General features: G+C 39.6%; 2 long non-coding RNA genes across 7 annotated transcripts in view; both read right to left on the bottom strand.

Moving 5' to 3' along the window:
- LOC147757042 (uncharacterized) overlaps nucleotides 1-6984 on the bottom strand; it is a 31602-nt gene extending 24618 nt beyond the window's left edge. For 4 of the 6 annotated variants that reach the window (XR_015323515.1, XR_015323517.1, XR_015323519.1 and 1 more), the window contains exons 1-2: nucleotides 6889-6954; nucleotides 4390-4650 (exon numbers count right to left, since the gene is read on the bottom strand). This is a non-coding gene — a long non-coding RNA (uncharacterized LOC147757042). Of the gene's footprint in view, nucleotides 1-4389; nucleotides 4651-6185; nucleotides 6815-6888 lie in introns of those variants that run through there. The other 2 variants (XR_015323516.1, XR_015323518.1) reach the window with 2 other exon arrangements.
- The window catches only part of LOC147757041 (uncharacterized), a 46183-nt gene that overhangs the window by 19035 nt on the left and 2420 nt on the right, over nucleotides 1-24728 (bottom strand). The window lies entirely within an intron of this gene.

Here is a 24728-nt window from a genome sequence, read left to right as displayed (position 1 = left end):
ATAAAGTTTTTTGTTAAGTAGTTTGCAAGACGATTCAAATGATGGGACACTGGGGCAAAATGAAACAACGGTATGGGGTTACTCAGGTCAGGCAAATGACGGCTCCAGTATAGGTTCGACTAACTGCTTAAAGACTTTATGATAACCCACCGTTTCAAACTGCAGATGGGAACTTTCTTTAAGCACTCAAAATATATGACTTTGTTCGAAATCAAATTCTCGGCTAAAGACTCACACGCCATTGTTCTATTCGTTGTAGCATATCAGCATTCCAGTTTTGTAGTATATTTTTATTATTATTATCCCTAATGTGATTCATGTTCACATAGATTCAATCATATTGTAGGATTATTGTAGCTTTTAGAAAAAATTCACCTTGCGCTTAGTAGGTCCTCAAGGCCCTCGTTTCATTAGTGGATCCTATTTAAAAGTCAACAACATCGTTAGTTTTCGAAATATATAGAATAGGTCATATGAAAATGAGCTTTCTACCCGATAACGATTATATATATACGAGTATAAAAGTCAATATTTGTGGTTATAAATTCTATATAGCCATTCGGGCTCTTGGCAAAGTGGTGAAAAGAATCAATATGGTATCAATCTGATTCGATCAGTGAAGGGAATCGGTGTTGTTTCGCCGCCATAGTTCTTCCGCTCTGCCGTGTCTGAACCGGTGTGAGTTAGATATACTTGTGACGAGTAAAGAAGTGAAGTCGAAAGGACGACGCGCAATCAAATCAGAGAGAAAAGGGTATGTGTTTCTTGTTATGCTCAGAGAGTACTCCTTTTTCGGCCTGCACATGAAGCGGCCTTACATTGACTTGGTAATGCGGAATATTTATTAAGGAATGATAAATTAGGTATCTAAGAATCATTCCTCCAGAATTCACAAAAGGAGCCCCAAAACAAGGCTCCGAGCGTTATTTCTCAATATAACATATACAAGAGTACATATACATCGGTAAGAAATAAACTAGAATGTCTTAGATATTTATGTTCTAATGCAGCGCGGGCACACTAACCCCGCTTTACTAAAACGCTCGAATATTAGTTTTTAATTTTTCAAAAATTAAAAGGTATTACTTTATGCGGACGTTGTATAGTTGCTAGCATTGAAATATGCTTCTATGCTATAGGAAACGCACGCTTTGCGCTAACAAGATATGAAGTAAGACCTTTCGTTAAATAGGGCTTTACTTGATCAGTTTATAGAATTTAGACAAACGTCGATAAAAAAAAAATTTGCAAATTGGCTTTTTCTTTCATGGCGTTCATTAATAAGTCGTATGCTCTGAGCTAGACTTTATTTATTATCATTTATTAGCGCAGTGCGGTCCGCGTTCTCTGTTTAAATAAAGAATGCTAGTTGCAATCCCAACTTATAAAATAACGCGACTGCCGGTATCGGCCGTTCACATGTGTCTATCATACGGTTTTCAAGCTTCCGAAGACAACAGTGATATGTCCAGCCTAATTCTACAAAGTGTCTGATATACTCAAAAGATCGTAACATAAGTACGACAATAAGAAACGATAGCTATAAAATTTTGTTGAATGTTACTAATGTATCGTGCAGTATAAGCCAATTGCGAGGCCTAATATCCCCGGTCCGTCCAACCGAAATTTTAACGGTCGAAGCCACCGCGCTGACGTTAGCATCATACATATATGCATCGCGTCAATATCGGCTAACAAATTTTACATCTTCCTATTATATATATATATATATATATATATATATATACATACATAATTTAAAATTGAAGTTTCAGCTATCCTTTCCTGCAATTGTGTGTCGTTAAGCGATTTACTTCACGCGTTATACCGCTGGTGGCAATGGGCGAATCAGACTACCCAGCAGGATGGGGCTTCTCCCAAGGAACATCGTCTTTGGGTTATCTGTTCTGTAACGTCTATCTGTGGAAGGAAGTTAGGAAACTCAAACTCTCACTGAGAAGCTTAGTCATACGTATCAGCCGTCGCCAAATCAGCGTTGAACGTGATGTGCTTGTAAATAATAGCCAGAGTTTCCGCGAACTTCATGGTGCAAGTTATCCCTAGATAGTGTAAAACTACTCCAGATATTTAAGTGCATGCTGCTTGGGCATCAAAGCTTATATGTCTGTGTGTGGAAGTACGATGAGGGTTGATAGGTCGTTAACGAAGTGTGCCTCTGCTTCCAGTTTTATGCCCGGTATCGCCATTAGGAATTCCGTCAGAGGGACGGCTGGCTGTCTGATAGAATACTTCTGTATATGGCTGGGCTCGAATATATCGGGATATAATCTAACGTTACGGGTATTCTTTTATTCGATTTTCACTTGAACATGCGTTCTTAATGAGCCGTTTAAGGCCTGCTGCGGCATGTCACACGCATATATTTACACATAGGATTAAGACCTGCGTTGGTCCGATTGAAATGTATCGTCGTGCTATAATTATAATAAATTATTAGTGGCTTTATTCTAGCGTAGTCGCTTGCAGTACCATTAAAACTAATATGTTATAATATATATAACTATTAACATGCTCATTTTAAGTGACATGAATAAGGACACAGTAAAAACGGTCGTGATATTTGCAGTAGGCCTTTTTGCTTCAGCACCTATGATGCTTTCTAGAATGTTGCATGCGATGGATGTTAGCCACATCAGAATAGGCCACTTTGTGATTTTTCTCCGTAAGCAGGACACACCGTATCTAGTTTAAAAGCTTTCGGTGTTCATCATTCATTAAGCAGTCGCCGAAAGGGCCATCAGTTCTTTCATTATCAGAAAAAGTACCTTATTTGATGTTTTGCTTATCTTCGACTACAGCTTTCTATGATAGCATCGGATGTTTAATAGAACACGTAACATTATGTATAATATATTGAGTTCTTTCGTAGGAAGGGGCGAGGCCTTTTGATTTTATGGCTGAAATTCAAATTCAGGTTTCCTTGAAATGCTGTTTTAGAATTTCCCTGTTGTTTATGACGAATTTTTTGTCAGGCCCGTGGATTCAGCTCAGAGTGTCTTTGACCGCAATCATATTAGGAATCGAGTTATGGTCACTTCGTTGTAATGTAGGCTTCATTCTTCAGAGAGTAACTGTATGGCAATCTGTGGCCTTTATCAGGGCTTTAGTCAGCGCGGAGATCTCTTTAGTTCGATCTTCGTTGTTTGAAAAGTCTGAGCGCCTCTATGAAATCATGAAACTACTGTTACAATCTTCCATAGGCATCGTTTCCATTCCCACAACCCTTAAAAATGAAAGCAAGTTTGTGTGGTTCAAGAACAACTTTGAAATAGTGAGGTTCTCTTAATTTTCACTACTAAAGAGAGCCAAGCTCGTGATTAAATGGTCTGATTTAAGGGGACCAATTCGAATCTCTATTTCGGACGTTGAATCTTCATGCGATATAGAGGCAGTTCTCTGATGAAAAAAGTTCGTAGGATCACTAACTATGCAAGGTCGTGTCTGGCATAGAATTTCAGTAGAACGATATTTGTTCTACGTATCTTTCATCATTTCAAAGTCCTAATCGGCATAAGCTGATAAATTACTAGCCGAACCTAACAGAGTTATTGTGTCTACGTTCATTTATTTCATTCTATTTTATCTGTCACAAGGTCGTATTTTCTATTAAAGCCCGGACCTCTATCGGGTCCTGGTAAAGTTATTTGTACTTTAGACTAACGATATTCCAAAAAGTTGTGCTGACGAATACGTTTCTGGCATAACGTTCAAATATAGGACTGCCGAGAACCAGACAAGGCCTACGGTTTTTTTACCTCAGGGTGACAGTATTCCCGTTATGCCGATCCCTTTTCAAAAAGTCTGTTCAAAATGCTTGTAAAACCCTATATCAATGTAGTTCTAAACAGACCATCAGCTCAAGCAGTCATGGCTAATATATTCCATATCCTTTGGGTACGAATCTTTCGCCTAACATCACTTATTTCAGGCACGCACACGACACGATCTGTCTCTTACGGAACGTTTAATTCCTCCCTTCACTGTAACAATACATTTACATTGTATGTATATCATTAGCCCTGAAGATGCGCAGCAAAAGGAGAGCTTTGAACACAAAATGAATTTCCATTAGGTCAGATATTTTTCGCGCCTACTGTTCCTAATAGCTGCTTAGCCGAATTAAAAGTTTGTTATATGGGCGAACTTAAGTGCGGGGCGGTGGGCAGATAAGGAGGGCAAAGCTTTAATAAAGTCGTTTTCACAAAAGCTACCGGTTCGACCGACCCCACCTGTTTTAAGCTATAACGAGCCTGTTCGCGTCACGTAAAGCCCGGCGCTGATGCTGGTTTGTGTCAGTAGACTAAATCAGAATTGCAAATGTGGAGTAGGTTTTCCTAGCTAGTAACAACAGCAGCAGCAGGTGCTTACTTGGCTTCACGCGGAGCATCTCTTTCTGCAGAACGGCCAACTTTGCGGGTCATCTTCTTGTTTCAGGCGAGGATTTTAGGCTGGAGGACAGGTCGGGGGCACCGTTGCGATCACTGCCACTGCTACCGCAGGCTGAAGCCACACTCACTTCCTAACGCCTTACTTCACAGCCTTCAGCCGTTCTATGTTTGTTTTCTATACAAAGCTGAACCAGGAATTCAACAGTAGCAGAAGCGCTACAGCGGATCTCCAGCCAAGCAGCTGAAAGCAAATTCACTTTGTCATGATACGAGATCTCGAATCACTACCATAAACGACCTAGGAAGCAAGCGAATGCAGGGGATAGAAGCTCGTTGGATATTTCACATTCATACGCGCCGCAATATTAGCTTAGCAGAAAAGTACTTTCGGCCGGAAAGAGAAAACAGTCTTGATACTCCCACGAGGTACTTCACTAAAAGAATCTCCCTAATTTCGTAATATACTAAGGTCGTAGGGAGCGCCAAGCTAAAATACAGCGTTGATTGTGCTATGCAGACTTGACGGCTTTGAGACATTATGGTCAGGGAAATTTGTTAACAACTACGTGTGTATAATTCGTTTGAGAATCTAATCTTGCTTCTATTTGAGAATCTAATCTAACATTGCTTAAGATGATTTGTATCATTACTGGTACAGTTATGCCTTTTCTATGCTGCCAGAAAAATTGTAGGGACTTTGTCCATTAACATCCCGTTTTTTCGTTAGCGCTGATTGAATGCGTCTGTTTTTTTCTGCCTAAAATCCAGAAATTTGCACAAGCTGAATTAGAAGTGTATGGCGTCCAGCGCATGAGCTAAGATCTTTAGGATACTGATCCACTGCTTGCCTACTCAGGACTATCAGCTGGCTTGTCACATAACGGAAGGCTATGTTCTTGCAAAATATAACCTTCTATTCATTTGCTAAATTTTGTTTCGCGTATTTATATAAGGACTTGGGCCACATCAACAGGTAGACTTAGTTTTACCTAGCGGTACGTGTAATTGTTGTTAGTCAATTTGAATCTACTTCTTCCCTTTACTCGTTAAAGATCGCATGGGCAAGATAAGGTCTCCCTCAAGTTGAAAAGGACTTTAGAAATCATCAATATCTAAGTATAAAGCTCCGCTCTGAAACAATTTTCCGTGGTACTTTAAAAAACACGACAACTTTAAAAAAATAGACCTATATCAATTTTTTGGGCGCGATTTGATGAGTACTATTTAATTATAGCCGTTCAAAGCGGCTACATTAGATTTGCTAGATACATTTACAGTTTGACTGTTCTTTTGAAATGCGAATTTGCAAATAGCTAGACTTTAGGCCTATGGGACAAAGAAGCACAGGCCAGAAGAGGTTATTTTGACACCTACACTGAAATTCCGAAGTAGAAATAATTACCTATAAATATTATTTCAAACATCACTTTTATACATATTACATTATGAATGATAATGTCCTGAAAATTGCATAGAATGTAGAGAACTACGATGACACAGGAAAAGCATTCGTAGTCATTCAACGGGGAGTGACCTACAAATTGACCTGGTAAATAATAGTGCTAGGGACACGCTTAACGGAAGTGGGCATAGTTCTCGCGTTGATAGATATTTTTTAACGGACTAGTATCATATAAGTGGTGATTTTTTGCTGTGATTGCAGGTCTTTCGACGGGGCCAGCGTTACCTATAGGGCGCTCAGGCGCACTTCTGGACCGCACATTTCTAGAGCACATGTATAGATAAACAGGCGCAGTCGGAATACGAGGAACATACCTGAAGTGCATATGTGTGCACGTTGGTGCTTATGCGTTATTCGGACACATGCCTAAATTGCCTGAATAGTTGATGCGCTGCAGGCAGCGATCATGAAAGAGAAGCTTTGTTCCAACAGTGCTGGTAGAAGCTAGCGCCGACCGCCATGTGGGCTGGCCACTCGTGCCGAGGGCTTCCACAGCCAATTGAACGGGTGTACATCTGTCTAGCTCAAAATATAAAGCTCGCGACAAAAGTGAATTGTGGACCCGATGGGCACAAACGAACGAGGGTAGAGCCTCTTTGGCCCAATGCTTTTGTTTGGGAGAGAGGAAGGGAGCACAGAAGAGGGCTGAGGAGCGAGCCGGGAGTGGGAGGTGGGAGGGGTTAAAACAGGAAGTTAGATGGGGAAAAGTAAGGCTCGTTGTCCTTTAGTTAGGAACAGCTCTGCTGCCCAGCTCAGCAGACAGGTAGGACTTCAGTGCGATGCAAATCCATCTACTTGTTCTCTACGGTCCAACGTGCCTTTTTTTGTCCTACATGCCTGCCTTGCTCCCGTCTCCTGGCATCGCACGTTTCCGCTACTCCACAACAACTTCGTGCGTGCAGAAGCGTACGTGCACATATATCTATGTATAGGCATACATACGATTCGCTGCTTCGTTGCGATCCACAGAGCACACTCATTAGCCATCCAATTTACTGTGGGGCAGTGATAACTCACCTCAATAACTAGTCTGCTCGCAGCAAATGAGTGACCACGAAGTTTATAGGTACAACTCACGACTACAGAACAAATGAAAATGGCGCTATACTTTTTGATAACTTTTCAGAACAGTGGTGCGGGTACAACTTGGCAGGTATTCCACGAATGTAAGTGTTGATTAAGCTCAGGGATTAGCCTGAATGTGATTTTATACGATTTGTTATAGGTCGTATTTGTGTACTACGCTGTTTCCTTAAGATAAAACAACTATCCTGACTGAACACATAGAATATCCGCTGTGTGGAACTTTTCCGGCTTTCACCTTAGAAGATACCAATAGTGGCGACAGAAAGCTGACCGTTTCGGCGAGCCATGGAAATGACATCGCTTATGTATATTTTTTGCAGGACAAACTCCAACGTTCAACATATGTAGTGGTTGTCATAGGAAGCTAGAGTTGGACAACGGCTTATATGAGATCATGAAGGCAATTAATTGGCTAAGTGTACCTCGGTTCGTATCTGGCGAAGCAACAATGTTTGCAAACATTTTTTTTATTTATAATTTAAATTCTCGCATAGCACACACTCCTATCGGGCAAAGGCAGGCCTCCTTGCTAGATCGTTCCACTAGGCACAATATAATTAAATTTAGCGGGTAGGAAACGCCTCACAAACGTGGCCATCCTTCTACGACAGCATTTTGATATTGCCAGCAGCTCGCAAAAAGGTAACACTCTGACGTCCCGTACAGCTTTGACATCGTTGTCACCGATCGACTAGGATCGAACTAACGCGCGCGGCTGATGGAGCGGCACCCTCTACAAGATGCAAAGACGAAGTGCAAGATGCGCTAGGGTTAGAAATAGGGTGTCAAAAAGCTTCTGTTAGATGCCGATCCACTCCTATGCACGCGTTAAACTGCATGCTCGACGTTAGGCGTTAGCTTGGAGAATAGGCGCAGCCGAAGTATTATGACAGAACCAAATTTCATTATTATCTTGGGGCTAAAGATATGAAAGATAACAATATTACAAAAAGAATCCGTTGCATTGAAGTTCGTGTCAGTCTAGATAGGTACCATAAGGCTGAATAGATGCAGCCGTTGGCCTGATTCGTTGATGTCGCATGAAACTGTAACTCAAATGCAAAGGTTCACCTCTTTTGGTAAACCTAGCCCTCTCCTCCAACGATACTGAATACCCCCATCTTCTAAAATTAACGAATTCGATTCGTACCATACCCAATCGACCTAAGTCCTAGTACGAGATAAGGTTGCACACCTACACCTTTAAACTAGTCCCCTTGAAATGTTCCTGCGACTAAATTGCACGGATTTTGTTAATCCACTGCAATTATTATCCAGTCGCAGTGATTCAAGTATTTTCATTAATCCGATCTATTACCTCATTCCAGGAACCCCGTTATCAGTTATATCATTCACGTCCAACTTAATTTACAGTTGCCCGACTGGAGTGATTTCGTCTTTCTCACAAAATGCCTTAGTAATTTTGTTTCTTTATGGAAATTAGCTTATTCCTCCCGACTGGTCTATACTCTTTACAGTATGTTATATGCACTTAGAAATAATTTCTCGATGCTAAAATGTACAATATATACCTGTTATAATTAGTCTCTTGGCCTTGTACGCGGTGTTAATCTATCGCTCGCACTTTACCTAACTTAAATTCTTGGTCAGGTAAGGACCTACAATGGAATACAATGACCTATTTAGGCCACTTCGTCATCCCCGCCCCTCCGTTAATTTGTCCTCGTACGATTGCTTTATTTGACCTGTAAAAAATGTGAACACCCAAGTCATTTTGTCGTTGGTTGATTCACTTTGTGCGATTCGATGCCACGCTTAGAGTTATCCTCCGAGTACGCACCAACAATTATCCTATTAAAGTGACTTTATATCACTAGGCCCTGTCAGATATCTCGTTCACTCATTAGTTTGCATGGTAACTTCTGGCCACCCTACTGAATTGATGTCGTTGCCGTGTTCGCGTCACGCCTTTACGTTCTCTATCCAGCTTTTCCAGTCCTTCTGCTACACCGAACGCTTCACCACACCATACCAATCCTCCTACCTAAAAAAAAAAAAACAGCTGACTTTGGCTAGAAAATATTGAACATAGGCAAGTGTTATGTACATGGGTAGATTTTGATGGTCATTTGATTAGTCAGATATCGTTTTAGAATATATGATAAATAGCAGAGTGTGGACGGGGTAACTTGGACGGCCGAACCTCTGCTCGAAGGAGACCAGAAATCATTGCTCTATACACAGCTCATGTGGAACAGGGAAGCTATTTAAATCACACTAACACTACGTAAGTATAGTGCGCGATATCAACGGCGTCCGAGACTGACAATTTTAATTGCGGGAACTGATTAGAAGGCACAAGAGCAACTAAAATGATGTTTCGGAACAAAAATGAAAGCAGAGATCGGCTGCTTTCAGCGACGTACTTGAAGTCGTTCTTATAACCAAATCCCCGTACCGAAAACTTTCGATCTTTAACTATCTTTGCAAAGAACTGCTATTGGATGTTGGAAATTTCCAGGATGTCAACGGACTCAGTTCAATGGGACCACGTGTTTGTTTTTCATGTTTATTTGGCATCCGACTAGCGCACATCAGACACAATATTCTACATTGATTGCTACTTGATTTACTGAACCCAATTAATTTATTGGTTTATATATTGCCGATAACCAGCTCAGCCAAATACTGCATACAGGCAATATACCAGTAGTATAGTAAAAATAACCTAAGGCATGAATAGGCGGCCCGGTGAAAGAATGCATGTGAAAGACAAGCAATATTATGATGACTAACCAGTCATAACTAAACATTATGGCCGATTGTATAATTTGCTATAGCAATGGGCATGTTGGTTGCGTGCTTTAGTTAGCTCGAAACAGGACGTAGGCTAAACTCATTCGGACCTTTGAGAACCTCATTGGCGCCGGGAATCTCTCAACCGGATTTTTCCTCCTTTTTATAAACCTACAGTGGTGCCGTGTTGAGAGTAATAGTCTTAGATTAAATTAGACCAGCGTGGTTTTTTTCCTCTGTGTACGGCATGGACGAGAAGCCACACTACAAACTGTTCATTTGAAATCAAATTGCAACTAAATGCCCTCCATTTATTCATCACTAAGACGAAGCTATAGTTTGTGCATAAAGTCTCACTCTAATCTCCCGAATCAATAATACAACGCAGTGACGTTTAATATCATGAATGTATATTAACCCGAACGCCTTGTCCATTCATTCAACGAATGAATGAATTAGCGAACGAACGGACGAGAAGTTCGGCTCTTTGACAAAGTGTTTAGAGTAATTGAGCGATTGATAATCCGTAATACCGTCAAAAAGAAATTGATGATTAGCCAAATTTAGCTATCTTAACGAAGTAAACGATATCATCATCGTGTATGGAATTGGGATAATTACTGCATTACGAACTAGCGGCAAATTCGTTCACGGTCGTATACAGATACACTGAGGCAGTAGTCGAGAGCGGGCGGATTTTGTTAGTTGCCCACACAGACGAACGTCCCACGCACGTTGAATGATGATCGTGATACCATTACGCTAATTAACATTACGACAAACAACAGCCGGTAATGCTTAGTTCAGGCTCCCCAAAGGCCATCGTTGTGTATAGATATACACATATATATATATATATATATATATATACACATGTATGTTTGTATAGTCTTAGACGCGTAATGTAGCAACAGCTAACTAGAAAGTTATCATAATTAGATAATTGCTAATTGTTATTGCGTTTATTTTGTCCGATAGAGGAATGTTTTCTTTTTTTTTATATGTGTATATCTATATATATATATATATATGTATATATATATATAGATATTTTTTTTCATATTTCATTTTTTTAGAACTTATTTTCACATTTCAGCGCCCCGTCTTGCATCGGCTCATCAGACCGCATATTGAGACTAATGTATTGTGTTTCATTGCTAAATTCTGTATTGCTCGATGTTAGTGGTATCCAACATAGGTAGGAGGTACATTGATAACGTCAGCTATCCTGTCGGGTTTGAGATTTGGATTTTCTTAAAAATTATGTAAGACTAATCCAGATTTGCTTCCTAAAAATGCATCGCTTTTGCAACAATTACTTGACTAAGGATTGCGATGGCAATTGTGGTTCGAGCACCTAAACACCTACCTCTTAGTAACACCTCCATTATTCAATATCCATAATGATAGCAGTTCCAATTTAGAATTGTAAATCAAACCCTCGTAGTGTGTTACTTATGACTAATGTAACTTTGTTTAAACTGCTAACTAGTCAGTTGAGCAATACAAAAATAGTGAGAATTGTCTGTTTTGCAAGAAAAAACAGTTTTTTTTGCCAACTTACGTAATGAAAAATTCAAAACCAATCGTTCAGCAGCCATAGGTTAGCGCACACATACGCACACATTGACAGTCATAAAACCTTACTGATACCAACACATAAATATATACGAATATATAATTAGAACCATCTATTCTAGAGACCCATCCTAGCGATGACACCTAAACACTAGTAAAAATCATCGTTTAATGAACTCTTGGTTGAAGTGATACAATTCGAAAAGTATGACAAACGCGTTCGTTAGTGAGCCCACTTTTTCTTTTCCAAAAGATCCTACTGCCCTGCCAGATGTCAGTCATTGACATAGGTAATATCTACCTTCGGTTATCGTTAATCGGTGTATTATTTTTCCTCATTGAGCTTTTCCGCAGGCACACAATCTCTGTTAACTAGCATGTAAAGCGGGAGGCCTTATCTTCTTCAATTGTCTTCTCATTCTGTTTTTCGTCCTATTCTAACTGACGGCAGGGGTCGTGATGATTACACAAGTGGATTGGATGCGTCACTCGAACGACTGGAGGAGGCTAGTTTCTAACCGAAAAGTTCCATGCCTTTTGTCAACATGTCGTCGATATACCGATGTGACAGTGCTTCCATTCTTTAACCTTGATAGCTGCCTCATCTTCTGTCTCAATAAATATCTTTATCCAAGACGATCGCCTATTTACTGAAATAAAATAGTTTGCCAAATAACATGGAGGTTTTAGCTTTTCTTTGTTCAATTGCTAGTACGACTGCGACTACCAAAATGCCGATGAATTATAAACACGCTTACTTAGATTAATTTCAATTTTATTTATATAATGTACTGTATGTTTCTTTATAAATATAAGCGTTCACAACAACTGATATTAATCATAACAATGGCGAAAAAATAAGGACTTAGTAGGGTTTATAACTGCTCGTGTGGCTACCGTGCTGCTTTATAGACCTGTCAGAGAAATCCCAAGTAAATTTAGCAAGGCCTTCTCTGGTTAGACCAGTGGCTAGTGGAAATCAGTCGTTGATGCTATCCCTAAAAGTAGGTAATTCTATATATATAAATGGATAACTATTACTGTTGAACACAAAAATAAAAAGCTTCCATTCTAGCTTTGAACTAGAAGTGAAGAAAGATCGATAATGTAAACACGTAACGTGAACGCTAATCCTTACAGAGTTGTGGAAGCACTGCGTATCGAACGACCGATAATGTTCATTATTATTTATTGCTAATTCTTCAAATCTGAGTTTTTGTTTTGTTTTGTTTTGTTTTTTTTTTATAACCTTCAATAATTTTTGTCTGGAGTTATGTCTATTTTAATAAGTTATATCTGGAGACAAAACATTTACATGTAATATATACATTTTGGCGAAAGTACAGGGTTAATTAACCGAACAGCAGAATTTGTCGAAGGCTTAAGATTAGAGGATGGGGATTGTTTGCGTTCGCCAGAGTACCAGCGTACATGATGTCAAAATTTTACGGTTTTTTGATAGCAGTAGTGTGCGTGACTGGTGCTCTGAAGCCGCTGCTCTGGTAACCTTTAACTAACAAGCACGCAACCACGTCGACTTACATCTCGGCGTTAAAAATTCATAACCGGGAAAAATGGGGAATCAATGTTACTAGCCTGTATAGTTCTCATGTCATTTTACAGGTCCGGCAAGACCTCACACTGTCAAATACATAACGCGAGCAATTCCGTGATACGATACCTAACATAGGTCAAACCTAGAACTTGTTCACATAGAAGAGAAAACTAGAAACTCTCAGTAAAAGGCACTAAAATAGATTAAAAAATAGTGCCCTAACATGGAAATACCGCCCTTGCTTGTTTCTAGACCACTGTTATGGTACGCTCGAGAAACTATTTATCAGAAAGTATATGTTCAGATGGAACTCGGCTTTGATTGTCACTTGCAGTTACACCTTTAAGGACGGATTTCTAGAATACTTCACGCCATCTCTTGTCGACCTTTTTAACCATGTTTTTGCGAACATCATCTTCATTATATTCTTCTTTTTTATATTAACACGAATTTCGAAATGGTAAACAATTGGGTAGATCTATAGGGTGTTGTCGGAGTATAATTCGGATTCGCAGCCCTGTCTTGTGTGATCCATAGAATGAATAGTTTTTAGACACTAATCCTAACGGTAACGTCTTGGAAATTAGAGACGATTATGCCTATAATTCTTCGAGTTTAACATCTGCCCAAACAATTTACTTGTGGCCAAGTGTGATCAGGGTTTTCTGTCAATTTTCGAATCCTTCTGTCCTAATGTTTAGTTAGCCGTTGTACTGAGTGGCGTCTACATATGCATGAAGCAGTGCTGTTGCAATGCCGGTATCTGTTTCGTAAATGTGTTTATTAAATAATGGCTGTACATGACCGTTACTATTCCATGTGCGAACTAAGGACCCTCTACAACGGGCTTAGTGCCGTACCTCATTTCGAGCCTGAAACGTAAATGCTCAGCTCATAAGCGCTCAACACTAATTCGATACATATAAGATCCTGGTAGTAGATTTTACGGAGTTGGTAAAGTCAGATAGCAGTGAAATAGATCATTACGGAAGGAAAGAATCCGTGGCTTACATGAGAAGATTTATACGAAAAATCTTCTTTCTAAGTAACTAGATGTATCCAATCAAAATTGCTATATAAAATCATTAGATAACAATCTTGACCTTGCTTACATTACACGAAAGCACAGATAGTAAATAAAACGCTAAAGAGCCTAACAATAACTTAACGACAATATAGTTTATTCCAATAAATTAATTTGCCTTTCTATATGTTTTCGATGTAAATAAACATCCCACTTGACAGTAGCTGCTATTGCCGATTGACGCCAAGCTAAGAACACTGTGCTATAATATAATCTGAATCGGAACGAAACACGGTTTGCTGTTACCAAAGTTTCAAAATTTAGGCGGGTATTGCTTGAATCAGGATTCGAACTTATTCCGGCCGCTTTTTCCTCTAACCATAGTTTCATTTTGTTCTTTTCTATTGCAAGTTACATTTTATCCTCTCAGCTTCTATGACATGATAGCAATATCGCTCAATCCACTAATTGATGTAAATAGATATAAAGGTAGATAAACAGTTGAACATGAGTAAAAATAAAGCTGTTCATTATTCAGGAAGGTAAACGAAAAGGAAATTTATCTTGCACACATAAGTGCGACAACTGCCGAGAATTTATACTTATCGTTCATTAAGCGACAAAAGAAATACTTCGCAATGCCGCTCATCGTAAGAGCCATCTAGCGAAAAAGGTGTACTTAAATGGATGATTTATTTAGCGATCAGTTCAAGCGAGCACACAACTTGTAAATCTATAGAAAAAAAACTTAAGCCTCTAAGCGACGATTCAGAGACTTAAAACATGTCTGCTTGCTGTTTCAACATACTCTAGCTATTTTAGTTAGTATCTTATGTGAGTTATAAACCTACTACCTGTTAGAACAAACAGCTAAATGATCGGCAAATGGCCATTGCGGTGGATATGTTTTACAGTAGACAACGAATTGCATGTTTGTTTTCGATTAAAACGTCATATATAGTATATGAAAGCAGAATTGAGGAAAAGTTGTAACTTTATTGTCGATTTCATAAGTCCGCTACACTGTTGCATTGCTACCGCTAGTTACGCAATTAACATAGGCCGAGTTTCAAACTTGTCCGTTAGGACCCAATGCCATCTCTAAACAGAATTCGTATAATATCACAACTATTAGCACAGTATCAAAAAAAAAAAAAAAATCATAGACACGCCCACTTTTCTAAACTAGAATCGTACTAGTGCGTATAGATAAAAAATGTAGTTGGTTTGGATTTACCGGATCGGCACCAGCGAAATAAGTGAAATTCTCTATCTTCTCGCCATTTTTTTCATAGCTGTCATTTGCCTTTTGGTTCCTGCTACACATACATTATCGTGTTCTGAATGTCGTGAAGACACACGAAATTATCGGAAGATAACAAGAAAATCTAGCCAGCTGCAGAGCGACTTCAGAGGTTGCGAGCGTTGCATGCTCCTGCCGAATCAATCACGGATGGCGAGATTGATGTTGTTTTGAGAGCGGGAAATGTTAAGCTTCGGCGATAACAATTGCAGCGGTAGCAGGAAGAGGCAGCCATCCACTTTCAGCTTATTGAATAGGTGATCTGAATTTGTTTAATTCCGCCTTTTCTTTTGACGATAACAACGCGAGACAGTTGAACGTCAACGCTCTCATAATTAGCCTCGGCTGAGCCTGAGTCGTGGTCCTTTGATATATATATATATATATATATATATATATATGTATATATAGGTTTCCAAATGACACTAACTTCAACTTGACCTTTATCGCTTGAAACATGTAACTTTAGAGCCATCTAGCTAGAGGAAAGGTCAATACTTTTCGGCGAGACAATATATACACATATATATATTGGAGTCATATTGGTGTTGCCATCACTTGAGATTTAGCAGTGGAGCTCTAAAAAAAAGTTAGAACGTTTAAGACAGAACGCCTTGAAGCTATGTGTTCTGCGAAAATCCGCTTCATTTACAATCAGAGCAAAAACGTTGGCAAGGTTTATAAAAAAAAATGCGCGAAAGCCGCCTTTCGTAGTGGTCGACCAATAAAGGAAAAAAGTTGAAATTATTACGAAAGTTAAAGATCTAACATCCACCACCAACTAGTTCTAAACCCTTATAAGAAAGCCGGCTATAAATAATATTAAAAAAAAAAAAAAAAAAACTTGATGTTTGAAAATTGGACTTAATGCTACGAAATCGAGCCCTTCTTGAGTGACAAATGATAAAGAAAAAAATAGATTATATACACAAATTGAACAATGCATAAAAACTATGCTTTAGAATATGTTCCAAAAGGCAAAGAAAATAGTATGTTAAGTGGGACTACGTCCTAAGAGTCACGCGTTATGACCTACAGAACGGTTGATTCAGCCGTCTACTAGATAGATACTAGATAGACGGCCGAGCCAAGATTACGATAGGCCATTGAAAAAAATCAACCGAAAATGGTGAACAAAAATGGCGTCGTCTTCCAGACCATATCCACCTTTAGCTATACGACCCGATGTGTAATAAGTGAACCAAATTTCGCTGCATTAGAGGAAAAATTCAAACGAACGTATCGAGTACAAGTCATATAATCGGTTTAGTAAACGACAAAGATATCTCAAGTTGTTACGTTAAATACGCACCGGTCAGACGATGGCACAACAGCTTTTAATAACCACCAGATTCGATGTAAACTAGATCCCGAAACAATCTGTTCTATATAAACTTAGTCTAGTTTAAAGTAAAGTCAGAACGAACTTTGTGCGAGTTTCCGATATCTTGTTGCCGATAGCTGAGACTTATAGTTGTGATACTAAGATCAAAATCGAAAATAAACCCGAAAATAAATCACTGCCGGTGGGTCACCTCAACTTTTATCAACCAGCCCGCTATCAGCGTACTCTCCGACATACCGTAAGTTTTGCGTGACGATATGCTAAACGGAAGGCGCGATTATCGCTAAGTCTTATCTCCTATATTGATAGGAATATGCTACTGGCTATACTACTATTGTCGCCACCGAAATAAGGAAACACTGCAAAAAAAGATCGAACGTAGTAAACTGAGCGGTATAATGATCCAATGGATAACGATGCTTTACTACGCAAAATATTCTTTGCCAGCTCTTTTTGAGATCGCAAGATATTATATAGCTTTTTACTCTGCAGAAAATGCCTTATCAATGTCTGCTATACACAACTATACGCGAAAGCCAGTCAGAATAGCGGTGCTCAAATGGCGATACGGACTACTATCGGTAGGTTGGATAAGGGCAAAATAAACATGGAGGACTAGAAGCGGCAGTGGCAGGTTCGTAGCAAGAAGAATCAGACGTAATTACGGGATCCGCCAGCAGACGCAACGATCGTACCAGCCGCTCAGACGGCTCGCACTATCTCTACCTTCGCTTTAGCTGCTCCGGCAACCGACAGGCTATTTGTCTTATGCGGAAAAAAAAGACGCCATCACATGGGAAACTGGCCAGTACCATATGGCAACGCTACAGTGGTACCTGCGATGTTCACGCAAATGAACATAACCGCAGCACGTCGATGCCTACTATCTTTTTTCTACAAGAAAAGGAGACGTTAGGAGCTTTCCTGTGCATTGAGTCTGTTACTTATATCCAGGCGCTTGTACCTGAGTGCACGCAATTGTCACTGATAGGTCCTCGAATGTCACGAAGAGATAAAAACAGGTACAAGGGTGCGCGGCCTTAAGGGTTCAATGTTACGGTTACATAGTTGTTTACATAGAAACGTAATATGTATAACGTCCGCCTGTGTTGTTTTGATCGATATCATTCATTGCTAACTTTTGCTATCTAATCCTCACTGGTAACCATTAGAGCTTACCAGCGTAAGTGCAGTTCGAAACGGAGCATAAAACTGAAATTAGCTAAGCTGTAGAAGTTTAATACCCGGCACTGACCATTGCAACGCTTGCACTCTATCTGGTATTTCAACCGCGTAAGGTATGATAACGATGTGATAGACTTCGGATACGGTTAATGGTACAAATCGTATTATAAAATTTTATATGAAAAAATCTCCTCCTAGTATAACATAGTCTGTGTTCGGTGTAATCGCCTAATGTGTATCGGTTGCGTATAGATAAACGACTACTTGCAATATACGAGAGGCGAGTCAGGCCGAGCAGGACATAGCCCTTTATCCGTACGCAGCCATAATGGTAGTATGTCAATAAACTGTAAAGCTATACCCAGTGCGAATGGCTAAACGATAGCACGCTTTACCTGCATAGTTTTACCTGCACGGCTTTACCTGCACGGCTTAACTTAAATAAATCTGTGGGAAGGAGTTTTTTTATAGCTGCGTGAAAGCGCCGACGTTCCAACGTGAAAAAAATCCGACTTAAAAAAGCTGTCCAAGGTTAATTTTGCTATTAGAAAGAGAAACGGAAAAAATAAAGAGCAAAAATTTCATAATTTCGCAGTTAAGCCCGCATAAATTGATAGATGTAATGTACTCGACCGACAATATATATATATTTGTCGTTGGTCGGGCGAGACTGGCTTCGACAAGCCCAACGTTACGTGCTAATTGCCCACAAAAATATCTAGGTATTTAAAACTTTAATGAAGCTGCTTCACTTGGCCAACGCTACCAGGCCAATGTCCTGATACCATGGTTAGCTTCGCAGACTGCGATCTAAAAAGCTTGTACTCTACACAATGCATACGCACCTTGTCGTAGTAGTTAATGGCTGATGCCACAAACGTTACAAGTGGCCAACCTTTATTGTTGCAAGCAGTGTGCAGGCAAATGTAAAATTGCCAAAGCACTCCCAAGCTCGAGGCCGGATTCCTCTCTACGATAGCGCATTTTTAACTCATCTAATCTTCGAAACGCTCAAGTGAGCTTTATCGCTTGAGAACAACAATGAATCGGCCGCGAAACATTCGACGCAGCCTCCGAAGTGACAAAGCGTATCCTTCATGAACCTTTTCAGTTTGCCGTGTGTACACCGAATACCAGAACGATTTGGTATGCTGTTATCGCTCAATGAAAGCCGCTGTCCTGACGAAAATTCCTGGTTTGGGAACGATGCACACCTCCATCTACCAGCCGTATGGTGCTGAGATGACGCGAGTTTGGAATTCTGTTCGGCACTGCCGCGGTATACGGCAGTTTTTGAGGGCATTGTGCTTGGAGATGCCGTTAGCTCATCTCTGGGACCCGCCTAGCGTTTTTATCATGCCGAGTATGAAACCTCTGTGACGTGTCGGATCGCCCTGGCAACTAGTCCCGCACTACATAAATTGAAGATGCTGTAATAGAGGTCGCTAGAGATAGTTTGCAATCGAACTTCAGTCCCACTTCTCTGAGCAACACTCGCTTGGCACGCATAAAGTTCACCAGTATTTTCTGCTAGGTCCTAACGAGGTTGAAAAACTGCTCGGGTACCCGAACTCTTTCTTCGAAACGCGGTCTGCTACCTTGCCCTTAAATCACGTAGGAAATTATAACGAAGGCCAATAGTTCGTTCGAAATTCAGCGAATAGCGAAATTCAAATTGAGGGAAGTGTAACTAGTCCTGTTTTATTAGCCTATTACTTAAGAAACGATGCTTACTAATACCAACCTCTTTAAGGTCAGTCTAATAGTGATGTAATGTGAGTCCCTTCGAGTCACCTTGTAGGCCTAACTTCACGACCTGCTCATTGTGGAAGGTGAAGGAATATCTCTGTATTGATTTTTGTATCCGTTGCCTGTTTATCTATATTTAGAATTTTTTTCACTAACGAGGAAGGATAGTATTTCTGAAAAAAAATGAAAGGGGAATGGAGGGAAAGATTGCTCGTATAAATCGTTTAACAATACTGCAAGGTTTTGTTGCAGTAAAATAATACTGAGGCTTATTCTACCGTCTATTATGTAGCCGGACCTGTAACATCGTTTTATTAACTGACAAACTTACACTTTAATAATTAACATTAGTACTATGCTAGGTAACATTTTATGTTGATATCATACGAAGGTTTGTGGCGTGATTTGAAGTTTGCTAGCACTAGAGCTTCGTGCAGGGAGTAGTTAAAGAAGGCTTCAAGCCTCGATTCGAAGTAGGAACGCGTCCCAAAGCGAGATTTCCTAGGTACGTCAGGTTTACTAAAAGCACATGAGGTAACTGTCGATATTCGCTAAGAGGCTGCATATATACATCGTTCCTTATAATAATGACCTCGTCGCGCTTCAGTGTTGAATGGTGCACTACTTTTTATAGGATGAAACATGTCTGCAAGTTCAAGCGAAGAGTGCTCTTACATTTATGGAGGAAATAGCTTTTCGAAGATGTTATCTAGCGTAAAAGTGAGCATCGACAATCGCTTCGCTACGATCTATTTAATGTAAATATGAATATTTTCTAGTGCTTTCAGCTTTAAAAGGTCAATGATGGCTCAATTCAAATACGGTAAATCCAATAGATTATGGTCAAACGGCTTGAGCAAGGAAAAATACTATATAAATATGAACTTGGTAGCCCCATTTGACGAATTAGATTAAACAACAATCAGCAATTGTAATTATTAATTTGCATAGGTAAGTCGACGTATTTTTTTTTAACTGAGTAACAGTTATTTTTCTAGCATCTTTTAGCTTATTTCTGCCAGGGAGTCACGCACTCAGCAGTGATGAAGTGACATGTTTTCGTTTGTCATACCCGAGTGCATATGGACTCGGGCCCCTAGCTCGCTAAATTTATCCTTTAAACTTATCCCAGCTAAAAGAGAACTGCTCACCACAAAGCGGTCATGTGCGCCGAAGCTTACCCGATATAGTTGCAAGTTCGTCCCTTGCCAAAGCGTTACAGTTATTTATAGGGTTCTAGTTTGCCTGTTAGAAATGACAAAGTTACTTTTTAAGGGAAAAAGGTTATATGCAATGGGTCCTGAAAAGGCCAGGATGAAATGTGATCTCAATGGATTTAACACTATCATGGGCCTTCCATGTGAATTTTGCAATAAGGTCACAGAAAAAAACTCTTCTCATTTTGCCCACCTGTTCTGCTATCTACTAATTTTTAGAAAGTAGGCATCCAGAAGAAGTAAAACTATTCAGAAAACGCAATAACCAGCTCATTTAGAATGATTGCTGCACTGCGATCTCATCGTTTTCGTTGTCGTCGTCATTAATGCATTTTAGAGTTGCAATTAATTTTTGCCATAGTGTGATAGCGTGTTTGGTTAAGGTCAAGACATGATCATAAAAATGAAGGTACTCTGCATGAAAAGTAACGATGTGCCAAAAAAAAAAGGGTGCCTCGAATACAACCAACAAATTTGCGATAGGCTCTCGGGGAGCGCTACACAAAGCATCAATATGTCTTAAGTGTGAAGATTTGATTGTAGACTCGGGATATTTATGGCGCTTGTGTCTTTTGGTAACTTGTGGAATCTGTAGTTGTAGGTTTTCGCGGATATATTGGAGTACTATGCGAAGCGGAGAGGTTAATCTTCATCGTCATCAAACAAAATTGAACTCTATCTAATTTGGGTATCGTTTATTGTGTGGAACAACTCATATCAGATCGTTGAGACAATCCATATAGCTATGTAAAGAATAGAGAACGCTAAAGCAGTGATTTTCTCAAAAAGTTTTAAATCCTATACCTATTCCCTGAACTTCCGCTTCTCAGAAAGATTATGATGCAAGTGGATTAGACGGCCATCTTGAATATTTAGCTCACTATTCAGTCACACATTAACTTAATGTTAACATTTTAACGGTTTGTATTTTATCGAGAGAAAAGGGAAGGCGTGTCCTTGCTGATTCCCTAAACTCTCGTTTGCCTTAGCAGTCTCAAGTTGAGGTACAGCTGTTTGGCCGAATGAATCAAGCACGTAGTCTAGAGATCCACACTGCGCGTTGGACTCGCTAGAGTTATCTGTGCAGCGCCCATAATAGTTTAGTAGATATCATTCGCTTGTTAATTTCAGGGACATGTTGTAGTCTGGGTTTGAGCTTGGGCATAGACACACGGTTCGTTTCGTGCTGGGAGCCAGTTGTGTGACGGATTACCTAAAGGCGATACCGGGCTTAAAACTCGAAACATCTTAGGTCACTTGGTAGTTTTTACATTTACACACTTAGCGCAGATCAATAGCTCTTACTTCGCCTCAATTAGCTCCACAGGCGTTTCGCTAGAGTAGCCTCAAACAAAAGTCTCATATTTTGATCGCCGGGGGTTTGAGGTACTTAGCATGATCTTTCAAAAAGTCCTACTTTTTTGGAAGATATTACAAGAAGGATGGGCGGCGGTTGTTGTCTATTGAATTTATTCACTAAAATGCTCTTGCAGGACTTGTTTTTGTTACGGCTAAGAACATTTTTCAGGGAAGGCGTGATAGCAACAATATCCATGAGACAGACAACTATTAAGAATATTAGATTTGGTCGCGAGTTCGACCTTCAGCTGCCAGCCGTAGTTTTTCCTCGCTAGCATCACAGCTTGCTTCTCGAGTTGATGTTTCTATATAGACCGCTCAAGTTTGTCCCTGTCCGCACGTGCTGTCGTCGTAGAGTCGTCGCAGAAGGCAAAAAGGTATATAGATGCTTGTTGGGGAAATTTGGTTTGGTAAAATGATTATATTGACATAGGAAACGGGTAGGCATGAGCGCGCATTATTTACTGATGTAGTCAGTATTGTTCGATTTTCCTTCATATGTCCGTCTAGGGCTAGATGTTCTTAACCAGTATACTTCAATTTCTATATCTTTAATATACTTCTGTAATTGTTAAAATTATTTTGCCACTTATCAAATATGGCCACGTGTAAATAGCGTATTTGTTATTAGTGGCTGGTAAATTTCTAATCTCGACTAAATTAGAAAATTTCATACGTGCCCACATTGTAAACGTTGAACTAGTACAAAATAAAATTCTGTTTATAAGCTTATCTCTGTCTCCGTAACTGTTCGGATTTTTTCTATAGCTTGAACATGTACACTTAAGCTCATAATAAGTAATCTATACTTTGACGGCTTCAACCATTTTGAATTTAGCATCAAAGTACTATGACAACGTAGATGCGCCTCGATAGGCAAATCTTTATGGTACACAGGAAATACGGTGCAAAAATAGGATAGTAATTTGTAACTGAGCCACATTTTCATAGAGAAAGTATAATGGGTATAATTAATGGTGAAAAGAAAAAATAGGGCAGCAGGCTGTAAAAGGCCCCAGGTAAGATCGGTTGATATGCGGTGCGTGCGTTCGTTTACTCTCGTTTCAAGTCTTAGTATCGGCGCTTGCGCCCATCGTTGAAAACTCATGCTCTACATGGTATATGGTAGGCATACATTGTAAAGCCTAGCTATACTAAAAAGGTTCAATTTACCAGAAATGTATTGTAAGCTTTTCATTCTTTAGCACTTGATATAAATAAATATAGTACTTTTTTTAGATGTAATAGGCATTTGTTAAAAACGACTCAGTTGAGTACTGGAAGTGCACCATCTTAGATCGATGCTCTCTCATGATTAGCCGTTTCGTGGGTAGGGTAAACAAAAATAACGATACTGATATAGGAGTTTCTCGCTTTATATGTTTAGTATCATATATGCCAAGATCATGTCCGATCTTTCAAATCTTTTGAAGGTATAGGATAGGTTTAATTTAGATTTGGTTAATTCTATCTTGTTAATCAAACTCTCGGAAATGACGAAGCACTCACTTGACGGTCGCGCTAATAGATGCTTGAAATTCATTTTAGGGCTGTAGTGTATAAACACTCGGTGGGGTTTTTTCAATCGGGGCTTTCAGTAGAGATTTTATTTTTAATAACCTTAAATAAAACTGAAGTTACTGTAGATTCGTACAATTTTTTTTAAAGTTCACGGCTTTTGATAGACGCATCTTACCTAGTATTAACAATTAAGTCTAAAATTTATGACTCACTTGTGGCTTGTTATTTTTGCGTAATAATATTTGAGGTGCAATAAAGCTGGCGATCCTTTCAGGTCGGTCACCTAGAGCACTACTTCATGTTCCCAAAAGCCTAGAAAGCAACTTCTGGAGAGCTACGTAAATAAACAAGTAGATAACCTAATAACTTGAACGGGTGTCCTGACATTGACGGAAATATGAGCTCTGTCTCCGTTCGTACTGCCTAATTACTACAGAACCACCTGTCCCGCCACCTGTATAAATAGTAATACTGACCACTTCAGCGGAAATATCGACATATTTTATAATGGTACAATGAAATTCGTCCTCATATAAAGCCACGGTTTAGTCATCGCGGGGGAGGTAGTTGAAGTTATTGCAAACTATATCCTACGGGGCTCAGAAGGCAGAACGAACTGGTAGAAAAAAAATAGTCAGCTGCTCTCGACTCGGAAGGGAAGAGAAATTAACGACTGTCGCCATTTATTTTAATGTTAGAATCGTTTTAAAAATACTAAAGGGTTTCAATCTAGGAACTGTAAGTTCCTAGTGTCTCAACCTTCGAGGGGTCGATGGAAACATCATCAATAGATGTATTTGCCACAAACATTTCTAGACAACAAGCTCAGTACATTGACCTGGATATACCGTTAACAAAGTGCGCGTTGTTAGCGCAGAATAAAAATAAACAACGTGAAAAAAATTATACTTGATTATCAAGAACGATTAATAAGACATTAGATACTGAATGTCAATTAATTACGAGGAGCTACTAATCCTGTTTTTCCATACGCGGTAATTCCAGGCGTATAATTGTCCAATACATCTTACTTCGATAGTAACTAGCTGCGTTTTTTTGCAAACGAAGCACACATGCTACACCGAGTGCGGAATGCTCAGATGCAAAGTGCGTATCATAGCGAGCCAAAAGCTGAGTAAAGTTCAACTTAGTCTTGGACCATTGATCACCAGGGTCAA

The sequence above is a fragment of the Varroa destructor genome, unplaced genomic scaffold (genome assembly GCF_002443255.2).
Source record: "Varroa destructor unplaced genomic scaffold, Vdes_3.0 BEIS01000003.1, whole genome shotgun sequence".
In the NCBI taxonomy this organism is placed as follows: Eukaryota; Metazoa; Arthropoda; class Arachnida; order Mesostigmata; family Varroidae; genus Varroa; species Varroa destructor.
The sequence above is the reverse complement of the archived record's forward strand: the minus strand, read 5'-3'. Positions and strand labels throughout refer to the sequence as shown.